The sequence below is a fragment of the Dermacentor silvarum genome, chromosome 11 (assembly GCF_013339745.2).
Source record: "Dermacentor silvarum isolate Dsil-2018 chromosome 11, BIME_Dsil_1.4, whole genome shotgun sequence".
NCBI classification, from domain to species: Eukaryota; Metazoa; Arthropoda; class Arachnida; order Ixodida; family Ixodidae; genus Dermacentor; species Dermacentor silvarum.
The window spans coordinates 72,646,582-72,666,230 of NC_051164.1; the positions used below are offsets into that span (position 1 = coordinate 72,646,582).

The 19,649-nt window shown below is 47.4% G+C and overlaps 1 long non-coding RNA gene across 1 annotated transcript; it reads right to left on the minus strand.

The window, feature by feature from the left end:
• Positions 1-15: 15 nt before the first annotated feature.
• Positions 16-18,470, minus strand: LOC119433027 (uncharacterized). Its single transcript, XR_005188238.2, has 3 exons — positions 18,372-18,470; positions 17,845-17,915; positions 16-154 (listed from the first exon to the last, which is right to left on the minus strand). It is a non-coding gene; the product is annotated as an uncharacterized LOC119433027 (long non-coding RNA).
• Positions 18,471-19,649: the final 1,179 nt, after the last annotated feature.

The window sequence follows — 19,649 nt, forward strand, 5'->3', positions numbered from 1 at the left end:
AAAAAAAAAAAAAAAAAAAACTAAATACAAAAAACTGGATATTGCGTTTTTCATCTTGTTTGTTCAAACAGCACTGGATATGACGGAAAATTGGCTTTAAATATAAAATTACCTTCCTGCTCTTCCACTTGCAACCCTTCTCCGGAAGCAGCATCTAGAAATGAAGAAAAGTTTTGATTTGGTACAAGGCCTTAAAAATGCGGTATATATGAGCGCACCGACGTAAGAGACAGTAATAGTCGGATAAATATCACTCAGTACGTACGGCGGAATAAAATATGAACGGGAAGAAACAAATTAGAACACGCATTATGGGTAATTCCTTCAAATGTGAATTGTGGTAGCACCTTGAAATAAAAAAAAGAAAACACACACACACACACACACACAGAGAGAGAGAGAGAGAGAGAGAAATGTGCCCTGCCTCTAAACGAAACATCTATGAGTGAACCACATCAGTGCCATGTATACAGGGTGTCACAGCTAACTTTGGCCTAGTTTTTAATATATGCTGAAACACGTTAGGTAGTCGCCAACAAACGCATGCTGTTGGCTATAGACTGGAACAAGTCAATCTTGCGTGTGTGTGCCAAGGTAGATAAGTTAACCAACTTCGCAAATATAAACTGGAGGCCATGACTTCTAATAAGAACGCTGCAGAGCGTCCTATGAAACATCTAATTCAGCAGCTTCGAAAGTCCGACTTGTTAGGTACTAAACTTTTCTACGTCCTAAAAGAAAGCACGTGAAATACGAAAAAAAATTGGAGAACGCTTAAGGTTCGCTTTCTAGAGTGGAACGCGATAGCGTTCACAGATCCCTTACTGCTTCTTACGCTTCCCGACAACTGCAGCTTATGCAACCTCAATGGTTACCGGGAAACGCTGGCGCCGAACGCTATGCACGAAGGCGAGCCGAGCCGTCTGGTAGAAACGCGGCCTCTTGCGTGGGCCGATCCCGCAGATTGTGCACAACCGCGCCTAAAAAAATTACATCATTTTCAGGTTATCGTTATTGTTTCGAACCTTTAATATTTCAGTCGGAGAATATTTAAATTATGGGGTTTTACGTGCCAAAACCACGATATGATTATGGGGCACGCCGTAGTTAGGGACTCCGGAAATTTCGACCACCTGGGGGTTCTTTAACGTGCACCTAAGTCTAAGTACACGGGTGTTTTCGCATTTCGCCCCCATCGAAATACGGCCAGTCGGAGAAGATTTAACATAAAGGCATGATGCGCTGCGGGTGTTCTGCTTCGCGACATTTGTTTGTGGGTTGTCATTCTCAAAATTCCGAGGAATAGCTTTGTCAATAATGTAATACAAGGTGTAATTGTAATAATGTAATTACTGGTAGAATGGTGTGGCAATGTAACCCGCATATGCCGCACGTCATAGCATATACCTAAACATGTATATTCTGAGGAACTGCGTGGTTAGGGATGACTTTCGCGGACGCCGGCGCCAACGCCGACGTCGGATTTTCTGCGACACGGGTCCCTTAACGCTATCGCGTTAAAAAAATGCACGTGACATGCTCCGCCACGATTGCAGTGGTCTCAAACGTGCCGCGTATGACCTAACAAAGATTTCATCTACCATTGGTGCGCTGCCGCTTAAAAAGTGACGGGGCAGCGACGGAGGCGCTGGCTCTGTGATTTAGGCCATAGAGTTCTCTACAAAAATTACTAGAGGGAACACTGGCGCTGCAATCGTTCAGCCACCATGGGAATGATGGGCAGTGCGTGGATTTCTCTCATCTTCGTGCTTGTGGATTCAGACGTTCTTGTGGCTTTATCTGTCCTCTTTGTCCGAAATTTCAGAGTAACCTAGTGTTCACAGCCTTCTGTGCAGAAGGCTGTAAACACGCACAATCACTACTAATCTCAGTGGTTCCGCCTGTCGAGGAGGCCAAATCGAAACGCGCCAGACGTGTCAACGCGCTGGCTTTCCTTCGAGAAATACACGAGGTTGTTCGGTGCCGCTCGGCTATGCCTGCGTTCGGTGCGTAATTAGGGAAATTTAGCTTGTACGGTAAGCCGCTCCGTTAGCGTTGGGGCGTTTTGTCAGGTGTGTACTGCGCATGCGCGTGCCTTTCCGTGCTTTTACCGGATGCCGCATTGCTCGATCCGCCGCGTGCGCGTCCGCTCCGGCCAGGTGGCCAGCCTTACCGCGTCTACCCCGATGGCCGAATAGTCCGAGTCAAGACAAGCCAAGAAAAACAGAACAGCATAAATGATAAAATGGCTGCCCCGCCCGTTGTGCACTCGCGCAGGCGATATGTACCGTTTGATGACGTAATTATTTCAGATGAAGTGATTTCCCTAAATCTTTTTCACGATGCAGGAATGCGGGTGAAGGTCGCTGAGAAACTTAGCGACCTCACCCAAGTGGCGCGGAACGTCTGAAGCGTTAAGGAGAGGTTGGACCTCCTCCTAGCGCAATTCCTACGCCAGGACACCACAAACAAGAGAAAGTTAATGTTGCGGACGTTTATTACACGTCGATATTCTAATCTATACGTTTTGGCCAAATTTTCCAAGTGTGCCTGTTTGCTTTTTTTACTAGATCGGGAACGGAGAAAGAATATGAGGCAGTGGACAGGCTGCTACAGCAGGTATAGCAGACCTGGCTCGTGAGTGGGGCTACCGCCCGCCGCGATCAGCGGTGAGGAGCCACCGCGTAGAGAAGGGCGGGCCTGCGTTTGCTGCTGCAAGGGTCGCTCGACCAAAAAATCGCATGCCTGGCATCTGCCGGACAGACACCTTGAAGGTCCTCGCCAAACTTTAAAGGAGGGGGACAATGATTTTGGTAAGAGACTTGTTCGCTTTTTCTTTCTTTCCTTTATTTTTGCGGAGAGGAAAGGGGGGGGGGGGGGATGACGTGCATGACATGTTAGCATTCAACTCGATCGGTAAATACAACGGCAAATATGCTTGCACTTCTGGCATACCGTAAGTATGACGTAGCAGTGTCGCTGAAGTAAACAGTCGTAAAAGCTGTGTATGACGAAACTGATTCTTTATTGGGCCAACCTGTGCCCACAAAAGCGAGCTACACTCGAAGCACAACGAAAGCGGCGAACACAGTCGTCTATCGTCAAAAATCTAATCAGCGGCGAAACGCGTCGGATTTTATACGTGAGTCATCGAAAATTCCAGATTAATCCCTAGCGCCCGCGTGTCTTCCAGAAAGTTCTAGGCAATTCGCGTCGCTCATACAGTCAGATTACATGAGCGTCGGTGACCACAGACGACGGATAGAAGCATCGATAACGTTCGAGAAGCTTCCAATGCAGGCGCGTCCTGCGCCGGGCGATAACGTTTAACATTTGTTAGCCGGTGGAAAGTGGCCACCGGTGAAAGATAAACATGTCTACGTGTCAATATGTTTATTCATTCCACACCTAAAATAGGTCACTGCATGGCTTCTTGAAAGCTTGCATTCAAGTATGCACACCATGTTCATTTTGTTTAGCCGTGTTGCTGCAGTTTTTAATCTGAGAGTCAAATAATTACCGTAATTACCATTAATCTAAGTGCCCCAATTCTGCTGTTATGTTATTTTTTAAGGGACTGCAATTAAGAATTTGTAAATGATGTAAAACTGTGGGGATGCTTCTTCATTGATATGCAATATTCTCCTATCTGAATTGTTCAGTCTGAAATTTGACCCAACGCACCTCCCTTTGATTTAACTGTTGGGAATGAGTACAAGTAACCTGCCCTAAGTGTTCGCAAAGGTACTGGTTTCGTCTTTACGGTTTCGCAAAAGTGTACGCTCTTTTCTATCTGTAGGGGACAACAGGGACGTGCTGACACCTGCAGCTTTGTTACACCGAATGCGTAGCAATGAAGCTGCAGAACAGGAGCCAGCAGACGAGCCCGACGACCCAGGCAGGTGGTCCTCAACAGGATGTCCTGAATCACCTGAGCCATCTTGTCGTATGTAGAAATACCTCATTCTCAGTGCGTATGATACAAGCTCAGTAATACAGTACCTCCTCTACTCAGTTCTTCAAGCAACCTGTTACAAATGTCTTGATGAAGACATTCTCAATATTCTCATGTCATGTGTGGCACTTTGTGGGTTTCCGCAGACTCATTTACTCAATCAGTATTCTGGTGCTTCGAATTGTCGATTAGTTTTCCCTCATGTTGCCCTCTGGTAAGCTCAGTTGGTAGAGAAACTGTCCTAGAAGGGCGTTAGTTCAACATTAAACTCGAGGCCAGAATAGGTTTTCTCGGAACTGTGCAGCTTTCTTTATAAACAAAACTCGCTAGGTTTCCTAATAGCTTCGGGCTACATGCAGGTGAATACCAATTTTTTCCAGTCATGAAGCTTTCCCCATATTGCGGATTTCCACAGAACAGCATTTGCTCATAATGTGCACTCATCATACTGTTCAGCAGTGGCAGTTTACGAGCCAATCCATTGAATGGGCTCGATGGACAGTATTTGACTATTGTGAACGCATTCTTTCTGGGTGCTTTGTACTATTTCCGGCTGTAAGATTGTTTAGCTATCACGCAAACTTTCAGATGCTTCAGGACCTGCAAGTAGACAGTTGCATTGATTGTTTGACCTTCATATAGTAGTAGTAGTAGTAGTAGTAGTAGTAGTAGTATAGTAGTAGTAGTAGTAGTAGTAGTAGTAGTAGAAAATTTTATTTGGTGTTTTGTAACGAAGTCCCAGAGGGTGGCGCCCTCAGTCCAGAGCCCCATTTGCTGCTGCTATCCGGCTAGCCCGGTCCATCAGGTATCGCTGGTCGTCGAAGGCTGAGCTGGAAAGAGCGGCTTCCCACTGAGATGGGGAGGCGTTGGCTATTCCAGGTAAGCCGTGTGGTTTGGAGCATTCCCACGTAGAATGGTAGAAGTTTGGGTGGCCACCACAGAAAGGACATTTGTCGGGGCACTGGCTAGGGTAAAAAGCGTGGCGGAGAGCAAGGCTGGGGAACGTATTAGTTTGGAGCTGCCGCCAAGCGGCTGCATCTGCACGGTTTAGCTTCACGTGTGGTGGAGGGAATGTTATACGGGTTGGTCTGTGGTGTTGTAGTATATGCGTGTATGTAAGCGGTATCGTTTCCACCTTGTCTGGGTTGGACTGGCCTTCCACCGGTGCCTGGAGGGTTAGGCCTCGGGCTGTCGCATGAACGCGCTCATTGCCAGGGAGAGACGCATGCCCAGGTGTCCATACTAGGTGAACTAGTGGAATATTTTGTTTCTTGTGTAGCATTTTATTAGCGATCGGTGAAATCCGTCCTTGTGCGTAGTTTTTACATGCTTGCTGGGAATCTCTAAGAATACATATGATCTTATCTGGGGGTTGAGCGCTGATGGCGAGGGCTAGGGCACATTCTTCAGCTTCCGTGCAGTTGTCAGTGCGTATTGTGGCTGATAGTACTGCTTCGCCCCTCCAGTCGGCCACCGCTACCACTTTGGCTGTATTGTCGGGGTAGCACGTGGCGTCTGTATAGAAGGTGTCGAGGTCGTTGCCGTATGCTCGGTGCAGTGCCATTGCACGTGCAGCGCGCCTGCCATTATCGTGTTCGGGCTGCATATCTCGAGGTATGGGGGCCACTGTAATGTTTTCTTTTATGTTTGGTGCGATCGACAGGGGCTCTCGTGGGGCAAACTCTGATGTTGGGTAACGTAATTGTCTGAGTTCGTGCCATCCTGTCGATGTACGTTTCAGTCGTTCTATCTGACCGACTTTCTGGGCTTCGATTCATTCGGCCATGGTGTTATGCAAACCATAGGTCGGCAGTGTGGGAGAACACTCACTCACACTCACTCGCCATAATTTTTTCCAGGCCCCGCACTCACTCACGTTCACACTCACCTCCAATCACACTCACAGCACTCACTTGCACTCGCACTCACTTCTACTCACACATACTGGCGCTCACTCGCACTCACACTCACCTCCACTCACACTCACAGATACTCACTCGCACTCATCTCCACTCACACTCAGAGGCACTCACTCGCACTGGCACTCACCTGCACTCACTCTCACTGGTACTCACTCGCACTCACCTGCACTCACACTCACTAGCACACACTCGCACTCACCTACACTAACAATCACTGGCACTCACTCGCACTCGCACTCACCTGCACTCACGATCACTGGTACTCACTCGCACTCGCACTCATCTGCACTCATACTCACTGGCACTCACTCGCACTCGCACTCAACTGCACTCACACTCACTGGCACTCACTCGCACTCTCACTCACCTGCACTCACAATCACTGGTACTCACTTGCACTCGCACTCACCTGCACTCATACTCACTCGCACTCACTCGCACTCGCACTCACTCGCACTCGCACTCAACTGCACTCACACTCACTGGCACTCACTCGCACTCTCACTCACCTGCACTCACAATCACTGGTACTCACTTGCACTCGCACTCACCTGCACTCATACTCACTCGCACTCACTCGCACTCGCACTCACTCGCACTCGCACTCAACTGCACTCACACTCACTGGCACTCACTCGCACTCTCACTCACCTGCACTCACAATCACTGGTACTCACTCGCACTCGCACTCACCTGCACTCACAATCACTGGTACTCACTCGCACTCGCACTCACCTGCACTCATACTCACTCGCACTCGAACTCACGTGCACTCACACTCACTGGCACTCACTCGCACTCGCACTAACCTGCACTCACAATCACTGGTACTCACTCACACTCACCTGCACTCACACTCACTAGCACTCACTCGCACTCGCACTCACCTGCACTAACACTCACTGGCACTCACTCGCACTGGCACTCACCTGCACTCACTCTCACTGGTACTCACTCGCACTCGCACTCACTAGCACTCACACTCACTAGCACTCACTCGCACTCACCTGCACTAACACTCATTGGCACTCACTCGCACTCTCACTCACTTGCACTCACGATCACTGGTACTCACCTGCACTCATACTCACTGGCACTCACTCGCACTCAACTGCACTCACACTCACTGGCACTCACTCGCACTCGCACTCACCTGCACTCATACTCACTCGCACTCGAACTCACGTGAACTCACACTCACTGGCACTCACTCGCACTCGCACTCACCTGCACTCACAATCACTGGTACTCACTCGCACTCACCTGCACTCATACTCACTGGCACTCACTCGCACTCAACTGCACTCACACTCACTGGCACTCACTCGCACTCGCACTCACCTGCACTCACACTCACTGGCACTCACTCGCACTCACCTGCACTCACAATCACTGGCACTCACTCGCACTCACCTGCACTCACACTCACTGGCACTCGCTCGCACTCGCACTCACTTACACTCACATTCACTGGCACTCACTCGCACTCACCTCCACTCACACTCACACTCACACTCACTGGCACTCACTCGCACTCACCCTTTTGAAATGAGTGCGACTGTGAGTGAGTGCATTCATGAGTCACTGTGCCGATCTATACCTCTCACAATTCGTGTAAATTCATAACGAAGCTTCCAATTTAGCATTTGTTGCATCGGGAGTGCACCAAGGCAGTGTTTTGGACCCAGGTTTATTTTTATTATACATAAAAAATTTGCCTTCCCGATTACATGTTAACATCCGTCTATTCGCTGAATATTGTATTTCGTACCGCGAAATTATTCACAGTGATAATCACCATATACAAAATTATGTCTTTTCTTGATGTCAGGAGTGGCAGATGACTATAAATGCCGAAAAATTTGTAACGCTAGCAGTAAGAAATAAACAGATATCTGAGTTTAATTACATTATTAATGACACACCTCTCACTTGTGCATGTCAGTGTAAATATTTAGGTGTCACTTTAACATACGCTCTCCGATGGGAAAGCCATGTTAACAAAATAACCTCAAGTGGAAATCAATGTACATGCTGAGCACTAAACCGACTCTTCTTTCTGAGAAGACACTTCGTCTTGCGCCCCCAGATAACATTTGCTGGCCTACAAAATGCTTGTTCGAACAGTGCTGGAGCACGCCAATATTGTTTGGTTTCCGTACACAAAATAACTCATTGCAAGAATGGAAGGTGTGCAGAGGAAGGCAGTAAGGTTATGTTTTAATAAATACAAATTAACAGATTCATTGACTAAATTATTAAAGAGAGCTGGTTTATTAACACTGCAAAGCAGAGCAAAACTAGCACGACTAAAGTTTTCGTTTCAGTTTATTCATGGTGACATAAACATCGACGTCAGCCCCAAATTCTCTCTGTCCATCTCTGTCATTGGCATTAGACAGGTGCATGCTTGCCGCCCATGCTCGCTAAGCTCCCCTTCAGTCGGACTGAGCCAAGAGAGCGGGGAATAGAGGGAGAGATTGACTGTCGGTATACTTAGTCAACCACTTAACGCCGAAACAAACACAAAAGGGAGAACAAAGCGGTATCTATCATTACATCTTCTCTTTTTCTCTTTTTTGTATGCGAGCGTGCGTGTCTGTTACTCAGTGCTAACTTGGCTAATCCCTCTTCCGCTCGGCCTGTTTATATAAGGAGCCTGTACGTGTACGTTTAAGAGGGAAGCAGGAAGAAAATGAGGAGCCATTCCACCCTCTGAAGGCGGATGACCAGCGAAGCTGTAGCAAATCACACGGTATTAAACGTCTTCACTCAGTGGAAGTCATGGCAAAATTTGCCGGTCATGATTTGGATATGTCTGCCATCAGCGCTCCAGCCCATACATATTCCCTGGTGTATTAAAGAAAATGTCGCAGTAAGGCGAAGCTTCGATTGCGATAGCAAATTAGTAGAGAGCTATACGAAGCAAGGATAGTAGTTTAATGGGCCGTATAAACTTGTAAACATTCGCCTACTAACTAAATAGACAAGCACGGTGTCACGCGCGAACAGGTAAACATGAACGCATCTCGCTCGATGACCGCGGAAACTCGCTGTCAGAACGCCGGAGTAAGGAGGCGCAGCTATAGCCGCGAGCGAATTGACCTTCGTGCCACCTCTCGCTTCAAAGCGAACTAAACGTCGAAAACACGGCGCATACGAAGTTACCGGCTCCAGTTGAACATAGATCACGTCGCAAATCACTTTGAAGAGGAGGTGCGCGCGCGCGCCCTTTTGCCACGTCGCAGTTCGCTTTCGAGATACGACACCCACGCGGCCGCCGCCAGAGCAAGACGACCCCCCCCCCCCCCCCCCCCCCACGGCCTGACGCGCGACAGAAGCAGCGCCCTTCCGCCCTGCCTTTTCCCTCGCGCGCGCGAGATTGAGCAGCGAGTGTCGGCTGACCCTCGCAAGCTTGCACTCGCACACGCATCGTCGCGCCGGCACGCTGCGACGAGTTTAGCGTGTTTGGACTTTATACGGAACCTCACAACGACGTCCGCGACCACGGCAGAAGTTCGCTTGGACTGTCCATATAATTGCTATCGCAATATAATGTATCCGTACCGCAGCGTACCGCCGGCACGCTGCGACGATTTTAGCGTGTTTGGACTTTATACGGAACCTCACAGCGCCGTCCACGACCACGGCAGAAGTTCGCTTGGAGTGACCATATAATTGCTATCGCAATATAATATATCCGTTCATCTCATTATATATTGTTTCAGTCATGCCTGATCCTTGGATTATTACGACCTTAGCGAGTGGTTTCTATCTTGGCGTGCACAATCTGCTAGTGCGATAAGTCATCACCGCGAGTGAGCTTGTACACACAACGTGCCTCCACTTTTCCGCAAGCAAGGTGAACCGATATCACCTCTGCTTATCGATCAAGCACTCACCACGTTCACACTCACTTCCACTCACAACCACTCACACTCACGTTCACCCTCACCTCTACACACCCAGAAGCACTCACCCCGTTCACACTCACAGCACTCAGTCACGTTCACACAGCTCCACTCACACAGCACTCAGTCACGTTCACACTCATCTCTACTCACACTCACAGGCACTCACAAGCAGCGAGTGTCGGCTGACCCTCGCAAGCTTGCACTCGCACACGCAGCGTTCTTGAGTGGAGAGAAAAGGAACGCGGTGCCACTATATGCCGTCTCCCACTTTTTCAAAGAATGTGTTGCTGGATTATCATAGTTTCCTGACTTTGATGCTGACTGACTGCCTTAACTTTTGTGATTGCAACGCAAAGCACAACGCAGTGCAATGGAAACACAAAACAAGTTAAACACATAAATTTCGTAAAGGTCTTATATTTTCGTGTTGTCAGCCGACTTAGATGTGAACATTAACGTTGTATTGCAGCATGTCAAGACTCGCATTATATAAGCAGCTTTAAGCATCACGTGGGTGGCTTTAGTAAAATCACCTTTGTTACTAACAGCTTGCTGGCAAACTTGTTTTCATAAAGTCTGCTAAAGTAGTGGTTTGTTGGCCATTAATGCAATCCAAATGGAGATTGAGTGCACCAAGTAGGTAGATAGTCCCTAAAAGCTTGCCAATGTAAAGAAGTATGACAAAACAACGAAACAGCTCAAGTAAAGCACTGCTACAAGTTTTAAACATTTTAGCCCTCTAGCATTTCGCTTGTATACGTTGGTGCAGGTGGAAGGACATGGTTGTACAATATGTATGGTTGAAGGCACCAGATGAGGAGAAAACATTTTCAGGATCTAGACCATGAAATGTGACAGTGTGCATATTATAGTAACATGAAAGCCTGTGTGTTGTCTTTGTAACAGTATTGTATGCTCATTTTTCTGAAATTGTAAATTTGTACCATTTGTGATATAGCTATGTGGATTGGATTAACTTTCACTTAATGATTGTGTCTGGAAACTCTGTCTGAATGAGTAGTATGTGCAGTGAAGCAGGCAGGGGCGTAGCCAGGGGGGGGGGGGGGTTGGGGGGGTTCAAACCCCCCCGAAATTTTTTCCGCACCCCCCCCCCCCCCCCCTTACCCACCCTTTGTTCTCGTCGCTTCGCGCTGACATAATTCATGAAACCGGTGCTACTATCACAATTTCATTCCTGGGCGCTTCCGTTTGGGTTGGCAATTTACAGCGAATCATGTCTGCATATGGAAAAAACTGTCACGGTGTTTGTCAAGGCTTTGGCACTCTGTGAAGTTTTGGGCGAGAATGTGGCGGCCGCATTCTGAAGCAACAAATGAAACAACAATTGCGGCAGCCGCATTTTAGATGATGGCGAAAACGCTCGAGGCCCGTTTACTTAGATTTAGGTGCACGTTAAAGACCCCAGGTGGTCGGAATCTCTGGTATACATTTCCGCCGCATCCCTTCAGGTGCCGGTTAGGCCGCGCTCGCGCAGGATCTTAGGCTACGTTCACACTTGGTCTCGAAGCTGTCGGAAGCGGCAAAATCTTGCAATAATCCGCCCTCCTAGGCGGCAAAACAGGCAGAAAAACAGGCTGCGAGCCAAATCGGTCTTGGGCCGATTTTTTCGCCATGGCGAAGCGGAAACGCGGCGGAAAGTCATTCAGCTTCACTGGAAACTACACTAGCATGTAAACAACCGGTCGTAAAATTGAACATGGCACCAAAAGTGTAGGCTGTAGTGCTGATCGACGCGATCAAGAATCAGCCCTTGCTCTACGACAAGAGTGGCTATAAAGGGTACTGTCAGCAATACTCGCGATAGTATTCAACGTCGCGCGACCGGAGGTGTGGCAACGAAGCCTTGGCGTGACACAACTTCTCGCGCTTTTGCAAAGCCAGGCGAACCCACCACCGCCGTTTCCGAGGTGTCCGCGTCTTCCGTTTATTCATTGTCCATTTCTAGAAAACCAAGTAGGTAGAAGTATAAAAACCATTTCTTCTTCCACTTCCACGGCAGACAACAGTTTGGCAGATTCCTCGCTGGCGCTCCATAATTCTCCTCGCACGTGTACGGTATGTTGCAGAAGTCGCGGGGTGCTTTTCTCGTCGCGACGATAGATTGGGAGCGTAGGTCTCACGTAGGACGCGCAGGCTTTGGCGAGGCCCAACACAAGGGCCAGCCCGGGTTTTAGCTGTGGTGCTCCCGCTGCCCCTTTGGTGTCCTGAAGGCGCCGACAATACGAAATGATGAAATGTTATTACAACTTGTAAATAAAAGCTATTAAAGAAATATTATCACGCCTAGGCACCAACCTGTGACTCAGCGCTACCGCGCCCAAGTGAGGAGAATTACGGAACGCCAACGAGGAATTTACCGAAGGTCGCAGATGACACGCGAAGTTGCGTAAAATGATCACTTTTGATGACGGTATGTGGGTCAAAGAATGAACATACCGCTCGAAATAATGCGATAATGAGCGCCACCACGCCGACAAACGTACGCAGACGAGATGGATCTGGACGAAAACGGCAGCGGCGGCCGCGGCGATAGCAAAACAATTGTGAACAACTTGTACAGGCGCGGAAAAAATTTTCCGGCAGCTTTGGCCTTTCCGCCCGCTTGCCGCTTCTAAAGTGTGAACGTAGGCTTAGTCTGCGCGAGAAACGCCTCTTGTTTGCGATTGCGCCCCTACGGAAGGCTGGTAATTACTGTTGTGTAGTTGAATACCTAACCAGCAATTACGGAAGGCTGGTAGTTGCTGTTTTGTTTTGGAATCCCAAACCAGCAATGTCCACACGAAGGGGTTGATGACAGCAGTGAAATTCCACCGACTCGCAACAGAATGCACGAAACAGACAGCCGACAAGCATGAATTACTGCTGTGCGCAGTACAGCGTAAGTAAACTCTTGTTGTAGGCGCTGACAGTTCTCGTCGGAGTTCCCGCGTCCTGAGAAATTGATTATGTGCACTATGCACTGAACAAGACCGGAGTTCATTCCTGCATCACTAGTGCACCAATCAGTCGAGATTCTGTGAGGTACAAGGCCGCTTCCTGTTAGCACCGGCGTAAGTGAAGCAGAAATGAGTTGCACGCACAACTTAAAATGCGTACACATGCCATATCTATGCTGTGCGGTGAAATATTCTTTACAATTCTGAATCTGTTGACGTAAAGGCCAATGACGGCTGCACGCTCGCACACAGCGGAAGACACAGCGGCCCATGCACTTGCCGCAGGAAATGCAACCCTCTCGTATGAGGGAGCAGGGCGACGAAAGCTTCAAAAAAAAAAAAAAGCATTACGCTTTTTTGCGCGTATTTAGATGTTCTAGCGCAAAGACGCAGCGAACAAGCTATTGCTATGGGAGTAGGTATAGCCTGGTCACACGTGCATTTTCACGCGTATAGCCGTCCTTGACTTGTGAAACGCACTTCGCCCCGACGAGGACGACACCATCTACGCTTAACGGAAATTAACAATTAATTATGTCTTCTCAGATCGCACGGCTCGTCTCAATAATGCGTTTTCGAAGACTGGTCCATTCAGTGGCGCGATGAGAGACCGTTGCTCCAAACGCCCTCTGTACCTGTCGTACTTACTGTATTTACTGAGCTTACTTTACTTTTTACTTAATTTCTGCACAAGCACACGCGTACGCGAGGGGGGGGGGGGGGGCGGTCCCATGTCTTTGATATACATGTATAGAGTCTGCTTAAACTACCGATATTTGTTATCGGTCACGTGACGTCGAGGAAAGCAGAAGCTTGCCCCCCCCCCCCCCCCGGTCGGGCCGGTGAACCCCCCCCCCCCCCCCGAAAAATATTTCTGGCTACGCCCCTGGAAGCAGGGTTATTGAAATCACCTAATAATATATAAAATTACAATCATAAAACACATGCTTGCAAAAAGATTTTGCCTGTTTAAAGTCCTCGGGGATAATCGTTCACAAACTTTCTCATCCTTTATTCTAGTTAATTGCAGAGCTCATATAAGTACAGTGAACTCACGTTAGGACGGTCTCGGTTAAGACAAATTCTCGCATGTAACAAACAACATCGCAACGTTTCTTTGTGTTTCCATAGACTCAATGCAAAAAAAAAATAATCGACGTACTATTCGGTTAGGACGAACATTCGGAGTGACCGCTACCGATCCTGGAGGCTAGGGTACCTCAATGCGCCGCACAAAAAAAAAAAAAAAAGTTAGCTAAAGTAGAGAAACTCTCTTGGCCAATACTGTTTCTCCATCACGGACTGGATGAAACCAAGCAAGAGTACCACTTAAAGACAGTTTTCTATTAAGTTCAGCTAAATAAATGCTTTTTATGTCATTTTCCCCCTGTTGTGAGTCTACTTCATTTATCGCTTTGAAGTAAGCTATTTGGATGCACCTGCTCATGTTGACAAATATTTTTGGTGGACACTTCTGGGCTAGAGATCCTGTGTTAGAATCCTACCGTCGGACAGTTTTTAAACAATGTTTATTTAACTGCTTATTACGCATTACCTTGTTGAAAATGACGAGTTTACAAAGTGAGAAAAAAAAAAAAAAGCCGTTCGAAGCCAGAAGGGCGAAGTTTAGGCAAATCCTCGTGCTACCCATCAGTCCCTCACTAGCTTAACCGCCCCGCCTGTAGCTCCCGTTGACACTAGCGTTCCCTCCAGAAATTATTGCATGAAACTCCATGATTTATGCCAGGGAAGTGCTTCCCTCGCGGTGGTTTATGATAGCGATAAGCTCACCAGGCGCCGCATTATAGGCTAAGTAGATGCGCTGTCCCTTCACACTTGGCGTGTTTGGGAGAGTGCAATGGCGTTAAGTCACCCTGCACAGTGACGAGTGTGGAAAAGGAAAATGCACACTCCATTGTTTACCTTAAACCAGCTCGGTGCCTCAGCGGCTACGGCGTTGCGCTGCTGAACGCAAGGTTGTGGGCTCGATTCCCAGGCGCGTAGGCCACATTATGACGGGGGCGGAATACAAAAGCGCTCGTGCACAGGGCTTTGGCGGCACGGTATAGGGACCGACAAGCAAAATTGTGCCACCTTTTCCTTTTTTGATGCGCTAGCAACAAACGGTCCATTGAGCGAAAAACCCGCCGTCTGTAACCGCGAAACGGCGCCTAGATTCCTATTGGCTACGACACAATGTCACGTACGCGCCTCGACGCCACGTCACCCTCGCTCTCGGAAGCCTGTGTTATCCGGGCGTTTCTTGTCCGCGCACGCTCTCGCCTGCGTTATAAATTCGTCTCGGTAATCGCTATAAAGAAATTAATGTATATGTAAAAAAGAACAAATTCGAAAGCAATAACGTTGGCAGTAATGAGTTTCGAGCCTACGACGTGCCCCAAGCTCAGAAGCCGAGTGCCTTACCCACTGGGCTAAACCAGCGCCTCCTAAATAGCAGGCCTGTGCACTCCGCTTTATGACGTCATGCTTGCTACTATTTACAATATTATTATTATTACAATGTGAATAATGCGATTGGTTTTAAACATTAATTTAATTTTCCGATGTTACGCACCAATTATGGTTAGCGGAGTGTCCGTATTTCGTCCGTTTCATTCTGGAACACACTACCTCCTACTGTTAAGTCACGTAAATCTTTTGAATTTAAACGAAAACTTAAAGTCCATATTTTATTATTTGCAACCAACTTAGTTACGTCCTTTCTTTTTCTCTCTCCAAATGTACACTTTGTTAACATTTTAGCTACACAAATAAAGGTTCGGATAGTTATGCCTCATTATCCATTTACATTTATATAATGACGTTATAGTTACTTCTACCGCTGTTGCTACAGTTTGTTGTAATGAGTCGAATGTTATAATAATAATAATAATTTTTCTAGGATGTTACGTATTTTTATATGCTGCACGTATTAACAGATGTACTTGCATGTTTGTAGCTGATTTGTATTAGTTCTGTCCTAAACTAATGTTATGTTTGCTCTTCTTAAGTTCATTACATTAATTGTTGCAACTGCTGTTTATACTTTTACTTATACGCTCCACAGGCGCTCCCATTGCAGTCTTTGACCTCGGGACCGCCTCCTGTATAATATTTCTTTGTACAGTATTTTGTGCTCTATCTTGTCTAATAATAATAAAACTGAATTAATTCACTCATTAAATTTAAGGCTTTCACCCAGATTCAGGTTGAAATTACTGTACATAGGTCGTTAAAGTTGTGGCCGCTTTCGAGTATACAAATTGTAGTGTCCGCGCGCGCTTGACTAACAAGTGTAGCTCACTGAAGTACCACACAGTTATATTAAGTACCACACAGTTATATTATAACTGTAAAAAAAAAGGATACCGTTGAAAGTGAAATTGAACCTATTCCAATACGAGCATGCACCATTACAAAGAAGAGGCACGCGTTGTGATGCGTCGCGACACAAGTGGTTATGAAATGGTGCCACATCGCGCGCCAGTCGAGGCCCTGGGTACATCTGGAATCGAGTAGCCTTGAGTATTTTTATGCTTGTATGGTCTAATGCTTTGCTGCATGTGTCAGATGTGCTTGCAAGGTTTCGACTTAACCTCATCGGTCACCTAGCACCCATTTGTGAGTGGAAGTCAAGTCGGATGCTTGCAATACTGTATGGAAGTGGTTTAAGCGCATTATTGCGGTCAGATTTTGTGAGAATCGAGATCAACTTGAACTAGGCCTTTGGGTAATCGCAGATGAGAAAAGCATCCATGAAGGGCGTTAGAAAAATCACCGACGATTACCACGTGTGTAGGTGTTTTGAATTCGCGATATATTGCGGCAAAGAATCTGATTCTGAACAACAGGGTTCTCTCGGCGGGGGCGCTGACAGTCTGCTCGGGCAGCTCGTTTAGCAGCCGCGGCAGACGAAGCATTTCCACCGGTTGCGTCGCTCATTGTTCAGAAAGAAGGCGTGAACACGGGAACGCGTGGCTCGCGAGGAGCGTACTCTCTAGCGTCGGCGGCGCAGGTGAAGTAGCGCATGCGCAGTGGGTCCGAAGCCCGCACCAGCGCTTTGTTTCCATATATGGCATCGGCGGACGCGCTCGCCGAATGCCCGGTCGCCGCCATTGAGCACGTCTCTGCGACAAATGGAGGAAGGAAAATATAGGAGGGACCATACCGCAACGCGATTGTCGCCGACTGTGGCGGCCCAACACGTGATGAAAACGTCAGAGCACGGAGTAAGCGTCAGAGCGCGCGGTAGGTTTTAGTACTCCCGGTGGATTTTTTTTAATACCCATTCGAAACCACTTGCAACTCTTGAAATAAACACAAACAAAAACGAGGGAAAAAAACACAGCAAGGAAAAAATCTTTTCCCTTCCTTCGTGTGAGCAGCTGCCGGCCGAGCGCGCACCGAATAAAAACTACCGCTAACCAAACGTCTCGGAAAATCTCGATTCTCCGTGATCTCCGACGCAAGAGGCCCTGTGCTGGGCCACCATTGCTGGCTACACGAAGCGTTCGCTCGCCAAGGCTGGCTGCGTGACGTAATGCTCCCTCCTATATTTTCTTCCTCCATGATGCGACTCTCCGCTTTCCTCCTCACCTTTTCGCTACACCCTCCTCCTCCGCTTCCCTCCTGTTTCGTCGCTTTCCGCCGTGTTTCATCAACACCTTCGTTTCATTCCCCGCTGCGCTCCGCGTTCGCTCTTTCTTCCTTCACTTGTGCTCGGTCGCTTGGTTACACCGGAGGACGCGGACGCTCAACATAGGAATAGGCGCCTAAGCAGCCTGTTGACTTGAAAAATTCAGGATGCAGCATCAACATGCCAAGCTACCACGTGACGTTACACCGTCATCTCTCTGCTCAGTCCAATAGAAACGCTTTTTTTTTGCGACCGAGAACACGAGGAGACTGTCAACTTATCCACTTACATGGAGATGCTGAACTCTGCAACTAACCGGCGTATTTCAATGAAAACTTTTTTTTTTCAGATTTGTAACATACCAGTCGGTAATAATAACCGACATGAAAAACAATTATATGTCGGAGCGTCCTTTAGGTTTTAAGAGGTTAAGGTAAAAAAGAAAACTTCAGTAACTTACACACACAAGTGAGGAATAAAAGACCAATATAGGTTGGCTTCATCTTGGGCACAGTAGCATAAGTCCCTCCCCTGCATCACAGAAGACAAAATTGGGAGAAAACAGCAATTTAAAAACAGGATCATGCTGGAAGGTTAGAATAATATAATTAAATGATGGTTCAGAGTCTATTTGGAAATATAGGTAAGGCAAGGGGAAGGAGCGTACGACGAGCTACGAAAACTTCACATGCGATTCTTCATAGTGAGCTAAATGTCGTATTCTAAATTATCCGGAAGTATGATCGAACTTGACAGCCTGCAAATGATCCTGTTCGAAGCAGCGAGTTGCATATTTATAGTTTGGAAACACACATGCTTGCCAGTGTATCTACACATTATGGTGGCAAAAAATATGCTGCACCTATATATTTCCGCACATAATGCCCTTGAACGCAGGAGTAAATGAATCAGCTTTTTTCAAGGTAACTAGCCGAAACACCATTTCAAAGTAAATTGACGATCTTATTGCGAAAGCGCAATACTTACGTTATCAAGAAAACACAATTTTAGTGGTTCACGGAGCACCTTTGGACTGAAAAATACTCTCGAGAGGTCTGCTGATGTGCGAAATGCCGTACACACCGCGTTTATTTATCGTGCTTCGTATAAGGCCGTGCAGCTGCGACTGACATTTTAAAACTACTTATGAAAAGTCAACATTAATGATTTTTAATTTATCCTTGCTCTTTTATTTGCTGATAGTAGCCCTAACATGTTTCAGCTGTGTTTCTCTCAGGCACCGATCATAGGACGTTCGCTGACTCTTGCTGGCTAAATGATAACTAAAGGTGGCAATATTTGGTTACACGTGAAAACATTTCACAGTAAGCCACCTTAGGGAGAGACATTAAGCATGATATTAAAACATCTGGTGCACCTTACAGGACTTTCGCATGGTCAGCCATGTTTGCCGAACAAAAAAGACAAACCCTAAATGGCTGTGATTGGACTTCATATTCCTGCTCAGGGCCTCAGCACTCACCTTTAGGGAAACTACCATCATAAAACGAGCAAGTATACATTAAAAACGAATGGTGAAATCCAGAGAGTCTTCCGGCTCTGAACTATCTGCTGCAGCCGCAGCAGGCTATCAAAGCGGATGTCGCCATCTAGTTGATATCGAGAACGAAGTGGTTCTTGTGCGAATAACTGTTTTGTCTCTCGGCATTTTCCCCCCATTTTTTTGCGTGGTTTACTGGGAGACGCCGCTCCCATTCATATTTAAAAGGCGCTTAAAATGAGGGACAGTGCGAAGATGCGTCTTGCGCACTGAACACGAGGTCGTGGGATCGAATCCCGGCCGTGGCGGCCGCAATTGGTTGGAGGCGAAATGCAAGACCGCCCGTGTGCTTGCGTTGGAGTGCACGTTAAAGAACCCCAGGTGGTCAAAATTTATCCGGAGCCCTCCACTATACGGCGTGCCTCATAATGAGAACCGGTTTTGGCACGTAAAACCACCGAAAAGAAAGAAGAAGAAGGAGATGCGTCCTGCCTCCCTTCGCATAGTCTCCTATTCTAAGCGTTTTTTTTTTAAAGATGAACCTGTAACAACTCGCCCAGTATGCTATTAATATCGGCGTCCATTGCTGCGGCAATAGAAGGGGAGTCGGCAGTACCTATAGTCGGCCTACTGGTTCGGCAGCAACCGGCCCGAGGAAGAGAAACTGCCCTCAAATTGAAGCCGACAGCGGGGACACTGTTCTATTCCCGCTCAAGCGACGACGCCTCAGGTGAAGAAAACTTCGAGATAATTGTCCGCCGGGA